Source organism: Engraulis encrasicolus, chromosome 6, assembly GCF_034702125.1.
Source record: "Engraulis encrasicolus isolate BLACKSEA-1 chromosome 6, IST_EnEncr_1.0, whole genome shotgun sequence".
NCBI lineage: Eukaryota > Metazoa > Chordata > Actinopteri > Clupeiformes > Engraulidae > Engraulis > Engraulis encrasicolus.
In genome coordinates this window covers 28,306,995-28,314,131 of record NC_085862.1, presented here as the reverse complement: position 1 = coordinate 28,314,131, position 7,137 = coordinate 28,306,995, and positions in this window count along the sequence as shown.

Below are 7,137 nucleotides of genomic sequence, written 5' to 3'. Positions count from 1 at the left end.
AAAGTTTCAGACAAGACATACAAAGACATTACAACGGCCTTATCTCTGCATTTCAAGCCAAAGCCAATTCTGATTGCAGAGCGCTTCAGATTTTACAAAAGACAACAAAAGACAAATGAAACAGTGAGTGAATATCTTCTTGCACTTAAGCAATTAGCAAGCACTTGTGAATTTGGCCAATTTTTGAATGATGCACTGAGAGATCAGTTTGTCTGCGGTCTCTCAGGGGAAGAATATCACAAACGACTTTTAGCAGTCAAAGATCTTACTTTCAAAAAGGCCTGTGACATTGCACTTGCTCACGAACTGGCAATGAAAGACACTAAAGAAATGAGGGAGCATGTTGAGAAACCAAAAGGAGAAGTCAATAAAGTCTCCAATCCCACAAGTGAAAAGTGGAGAAACAAAAAGGCAAGTAATGCACGGCAAAGCCACAAGGGGGAGTCAAGAGCTAAACAGCATTACTCCAGAGAGAAAAATCAGCAATGCTATAGATGTGGAAAGGATAATCATCAGGCAAATGAATGCTTCTACCGAACTGAAACATGCCACGGCTGTGGAAAAATTGGACATCTGAAAAGAGTCTGTAAGAAAAAACAAAATGATAAAGCACAAATGGTAACTGTAAATGGCGAAACTGATGACTCAGATGAATGTCAGGACGATGAGTTGGGCCTGTACACAGTGTACACTGCTCAAGGAAATAAAGACGGCATTTTTGCAGAATTAGAATTGATGGGGAAAGCCGTAAAAATGCAAGTGGATACTGGAGCATCTGTGTCCTTGATCCCAGAATACATCTATGATGAGCATCTGAAGAGCCGTCCTCTGCAGCCTGCTGCTATTCGTCTGTCATCATACACAGGGGACACCATACCTGTGTTGGGAAAAATCCAAGTGCCAGTGAAACATGAGGGACAGGAGTGGACACTGCCCCTGGTCGTGGTGAAGGGAAACAAAACGCCATTACTAGGAAGAAATTGGCTACGAAAAATAAAGCTGAACTGGGGAAAAATCTTCAGTCTCAATGAAAGCAAGGAAAATGAACACCTCTCACTGCAAGGAGTGTTAGGAAAGCACAAAGAGCTGTTCAAGGAAGGCTACGGAAAGATCAAAGACTTCAAAGCAACCATAAGAGTGCAAAGCGATGCCAAGCCCATCTTCCACAAGCCGCGTCCAGTGCCTTATGCGCTGCGGGAATCCGTGGAAAAAGAGCTTGAACGCCTTCAGAAGAATGGCATTGTCACTCAAGTGGAAAGGAGTGATTGGGCTGCGCCTATTGTCGTAGTACCAAAGAAAGACAAAGCAGTGAGACTGTGTGGTGACTACAAAGTGACTGTCAATCGATGCATACTGCCAGAAGAGTATCCTCTTCCCAATGCTGAGGATCTGTTTGCTACCCTGGCCGGCGGGACAGTGTTCAGCAAGATCGACCTGTCTTTTGCCTACCAACAACTGCAATTAGACCCAGAGTCAGAGCAGTACCTTACCATAAACACACACAAGGGCCTATTCAGATATCACCGTCTAGCCTACGGGGTCTCTACAGCTCCAGCAGTGTTCCAACACACCATGGACCAAATACTGCATGGAATGGACAAGGTCGTGTGCTTCATGGATGACATCTTGGTGTCAGCGCCTACGAAGGAAGAACACCTGAAAATATTGGATCAAGTGATGACAAGATTGGAAAGATATGGGGTGAGAATCAAGCAGTCGAAGTGCGCATTCCTCCAGGACTCAGTGGAGTATCTTGGGTACAGAATTGATGCACAGGGACTTCACCCAACAGAAAGTAAAGTGGATGCTATAGTGAATGCACCAGCCCCCCAGAACGTGACCGAGTTAAGATCATTTTTGGGGCTGCTTAATTACTACGGAAAGTTTGTGGCAAACCTGTCCACAGTGCTGCACCCACTTCATCAATTGCTACAAGCCGACACACCATGGAAGTGGTCTACACAGTGTGAAGACGCATTCAAGGGATGCAAGCAGCGTCTCCTAAACAGCAAATGCCTCGCACACTATGATCCGGAGAAACCTCTCCGACTTGCATGTGATGCCAGTCCATATGGTGTCGGAGCCGTAATATCTCATGTACTACCCTCTGGTGAAGAGCATCCAATAGCTTTCGCATCCAGGACACTCACCAAGCGAGAGAAATTATGCTCAGATTGAAAAAGAAGCATTGAGCATAATATTTGGCGTCAAGAAGTTCCATAAGTATCTATATGGAAGAAAGTTTGTTTTGTTGACAGATCACAAGCCACTGTTGACAATCCTTGGCCCAAAATCTGCCATACCCACCCTGGCTGCTCTACGCATGCAACGCTGGGCCATAATCCTGTTGGCCTACGATTACGACATCCAGTACAAAAGATCCAGTGACCATGCCAACGCGGATGCATTGTCACGTCTGCCATGCCAGTGTGACACAGAAGAGGGCGTCGATGATGGCGGAGTGTTTTGTGTGTCATATGTTGACGAATTGCCCGTCTCAGCAACTGACATTGCCACAGAGACAAGACACGACCCAATCCTCTCCAAGGTCCTAGATCTAACATTGTCAGGATGGCCAAAGTATGTGCCTAACCCAGATCTGCAACCTTTCCATGTGAGGAAGGACGAGTTGTCTACAGACCAGGGATGCGTTCTCTGGGGTTCAAGGGTCATAATACCACCCAAGTACCAAAAGAGACTCCTGTCAGAGCTGCACGATGGACATCCAGGAATGACACGAATGAAGGCGTTAGCCAGAAGTTTTCTGTGGTGGCCTGGGATTGATCAGGAGATAGAGCACTGCGTAGGAAAATGCACTCCATGTGACATCACGCAGAACAGACCAGCAGCAGCACCCCTCCATCCGTGGTCATGGGCCACATCACCATGGGAAAGAGTGCATGTCGACTTCGCTGAAATCAACAAGCAGCACTACCTACTACTAGTCGACGTCTACTCAAAGTGGTTAGAAGTACTGCCCATCAATCAGACATCAGCTGAGAAGACCTCCCAACTTCTCCGAAACCTCTTTGCATCATATGGCCTACCAAAGGTGTTGGTGTCAGACAATGGCCCGCCCTTTACATCAGCAGAGTTTGAGACATTTCTCAAGAACAACGGAATTCGCCACATTCTGTCACCTCCCTACCACCCTGCCTCCAACGGCGCAGTAGAGAGAGCTGTGCAAACGTTCAAGAAAGCATGGACAAGCTCAGTCTGTGTCACCACAGCACCGCCTTGCGAAGTTCCTGTTCACGTACAGAAACACTCCTCACACAGTCACTGAACGCACTCCAGCTGAAATGTTTCTAAAGAGACAACCACGCACTCGCCTGTCGCTACTGAAGCCTGACATGTCTGCAGTGGTAGCCAAGCATCAGTTACAGCAGAAGAAGGCTCATGACAAGCGCGTAAAGACACTCCGGACATTCAGTCTCGGGGAGAGGGTGTTAGTTTGCGACTTCAGACATCCTAAGAAGCTGTGGATACATGGAACGATTCTAAAGCAAAGAGGACCTCTGACCTATGATGTTCAAGTAGGTCATCGTCAAGTCAAAGTGCACGTGGATCACCTGCGCGCATCCAAAGCTTCAAGCTGGCCAAGCGGAACGGATAGTGAAGATGCCACGGACTATGCAGCATATCCTGAGGAGCAAGAAGAGGAGACAGATCAACAAGATGATGCTGCTGATCCACCACAAGCTGTCCAACCAGCACGCCGCTATCCTGAAAGGCAGCGTACAGCACCAGAAAGACTCAGTCTCTAAGTATAATGTAGAGATGATAGTTAAGTAGATCAGAGTTCAGAATGTTTCTACTAAAGTTAATGAAGACCTCTAGGGTAAGTAAATGTTAGCAATCTAAGCACTGCATTGACTGTTATAGCAGGCTGTTTGTTAAGTCTAAAGGGTTAAAAATCTAGAGGGGAGGAGTGTAGTGATTGACAGGAATTATCCTGTACCGTAATTACAGCTGCAATACTAGTGCACTTACGGTAGCTCTATTCACCAGTCTGTGCAGTGCATTCCTGTAGGAGAACGAGAGTACCTTCGATAAATGACCACTCACCTTGACTCTGCCTCCGTGTGTAATTATTTCCCCACAAATACTACAGGCTCCTGTCTTTGAAACTGAAACTCAAAAATAAAAAAGCCAAAGAGGTAGCCTACAAAGGCCCTTTCAACGGCGTGGCCTATCGAGAAAACTTAACCCCCTCTCAGGCCTCTCTTGGCTGTGTCCCCAGTCTCCCCCCCCCAATAAACTCACCCTGAAAAATAACATGTGCCTGAGTGAATTAGCATGGGCACAAAAGCTGGCCAGCACACCAAGGCCTCAGTCCCACACACTTTTATACAGTCTATCAGCTCCAATGCAGAAGGTCGCTCTCCCTATCGCTCTCCCTAAAGTCCCTCCTCTTTACATGTGTATGGGCCAGCTCATTAGCTAAGTAGAATCCCCTCTTTCTCTCTGCGCCTGTCCCCTTTGTGCCAGGGGTCGGCATTGTCACCCTTAAATGATCCCAAACAAGGCCCATTTTCTGGTTAATACATATTTACAGCCATGTAAGGGTTTTGTTTGGGACCCTGTAGTTTTATTTCGCACAGGCTGTCTTTCCGGGGACCATAAAGTCATTACTGTGTTGTTTGAAAAAAAAAGAAGAAGAGGGGTCCAATTGTCGGGCCGTTTCTAAATTTTACTTTCGGCGGCAGGGGCGGTGAGTCAGCGAGCAGTGAGTGGGCAGATGGCTAGACAACACATGGCCCGTGGACTCCCGCTGAGGCTCGGCTTCAGACGTCCAGGGAACCCCCGCCGAGAGTTTTTACGGCTCTAAATTGAACTATTACACTTTCGCTCTGTCTGTCTCACAGAGGCATTTGACTGGCACTAACGTATTGACGTTACATTTACAGGGGATTTTATTCTGGCCTTTAGCCCAGGCCTTTATCTTTAAAAGTTGCTTACAGGGTAATGATGGGTGGTGGTGGGGGTGATGTTGGTGGTGTTAGTGGTGTGGGGGGTGTAGTTTCAGTGTAAAGTATATGAACATGCATTGCTTGAATATGTGAACTTTTACTACAAAAATAGTCATTTAAATGTTTGTTACTTTCCCCAGTGTTGCAGTTTACTGCCTCATCGATAAATCCACAACCACATACTCTCACAGATGGTCCTTGAAGGTTCTGGGTGAAAAGAAATACTATATGCTGCCCTATAGGCCTACTATTTGGTAACGTAAAAGAGTGGTGAAGGAGCATAACCCAGAGTTTTTATTAACGGAGACAAGATGGCGGGTGAAAAACAGGAACCTGTAGAATGCCAGTGTGAAAGCGAGAATATATCACACAGTGGTGTAGTCTACGTAGAACGCGGGTATACGGAGTATACCCACTTATACATTTCAGGGATTTCAGTATACCCACTTAAAATTGATTGATCCATTGTTTTGAATAGCACAAATATATACAGTATACCCACTTCAAAAAATGCTCAAATATACAGTATACCCACTACAAAAAAGGAGACTACACCACTGGTATCACATAGTGTTAAACAGTAATCAGCAGGGTTCTGAATTCACTTTTTTCATCACCAGCCAAACTGGCTAGTAGATGTTGATCTTCCTAGCCAAACACACACTTACTAATGGTTCTAAGTGGCTAGTAGGTTTGTCTTTTCTACCAACCAAACATAAATTTCACCAGCATTTGCCTGGTTGTCGGTTGGCTGGTGTTAATTTAGAACCCTGGTTATCAGTATCAGTAAAGTCTTGTTCAGGGAAGCAATATGAATTTCAGTGTAAACTGACAATAAAGTATCGTATCGTATCGTAGCGTACCGTATCATATCGTAGTATAGGCTGTGTATGTTGTTATTTTGACTTGTTTGGTTGTTGTTAAATGTTGCAGTGGATGGTGAGATTACATGTTTGCCTGAGGGGGAAGAGCAGATGAGTGAACCGAGGCCATGTGTCCAGGTCAGATGGCCAGACGCTCTGATGGTAAACAGCTTTTGAAGAGCCACGTAGCATTAGCATCCAAATACAGGGCCCTCACAAGAAGATGAAATTTTAGGTCAGGGAGCAGCAACCGTATAGTAGCAGAAGCTATACCTTTTAAATAGCCTATCAGGGCTCCTTTTCTTTGAGGCTCGGTGCAGGTTTGAGGGAGGATAGCGGAGGCAGGGATGGGGGTAGTGATGAGGTTGGGGTGGTATGGGGTTCTTAGATCTTTGGATTAGTTACAAGAACTGAAATAGACAAGTTTGGGGGATGGGGTATTGGACAGAAGAACACACACACACACACACACACACGCACACGCACACGCACACACACACACACACACACACACACACACACACACACACACACACACACACACACACGCACACGCACAAGCACACACAGAAACTCTCCACTGAAACACATAATCTGGCTTGGTTTCACACACCCCCCCCCAACACACACACACACACACACACACACACACACACACACACACACACACACACACACACACAGACACACACACACACACACACACACACACACACACACACACACACACACACACACACACACACACACACACACACACACACACACACACACACACACACTGGGATTTGATGTTTGCTAACCAGCTAATTACGGCCTTTTATCACTTTGTGCTGTGCATGCCTTAAGCGCAGCCCCACGGCCCACTCGAGAGCAGCCCCTATCCCCAGAAATCTGCCGGCCCCGTGGCTGTGATCTGAAGGACAGATGTGGGATTGAGGCCAAGCTGCTCGTGCACTTGTTTGCCATCTCTCTATCCAGTCCGTCAACACTGCGCTCTTTTACATCCCTAGCAGCGCGGCGGTCCATTGACAATCGGACCGCAACCCCAGAGCTTTGTCTTTGATGAAGATGCTGTGCACGCGGCTCAGGTCCCCTGGACACTGCCGGAGGGTTCGATTTTTGTTTGAGGAGACGTTGTAAGTGTCTCGTGGTCCCATCCAGGCTTGTTTGAACGGAGGCGCTAAGCCGCCGTGTCCTCGCGTGCGCGCAGCACAGTTACAGGGTTTTTCTATGTAGCGGACGTGTTTGCTGCTGGGATAGTGTGGGGGATTGTAGCATTTTCATGCAAAAGATACATG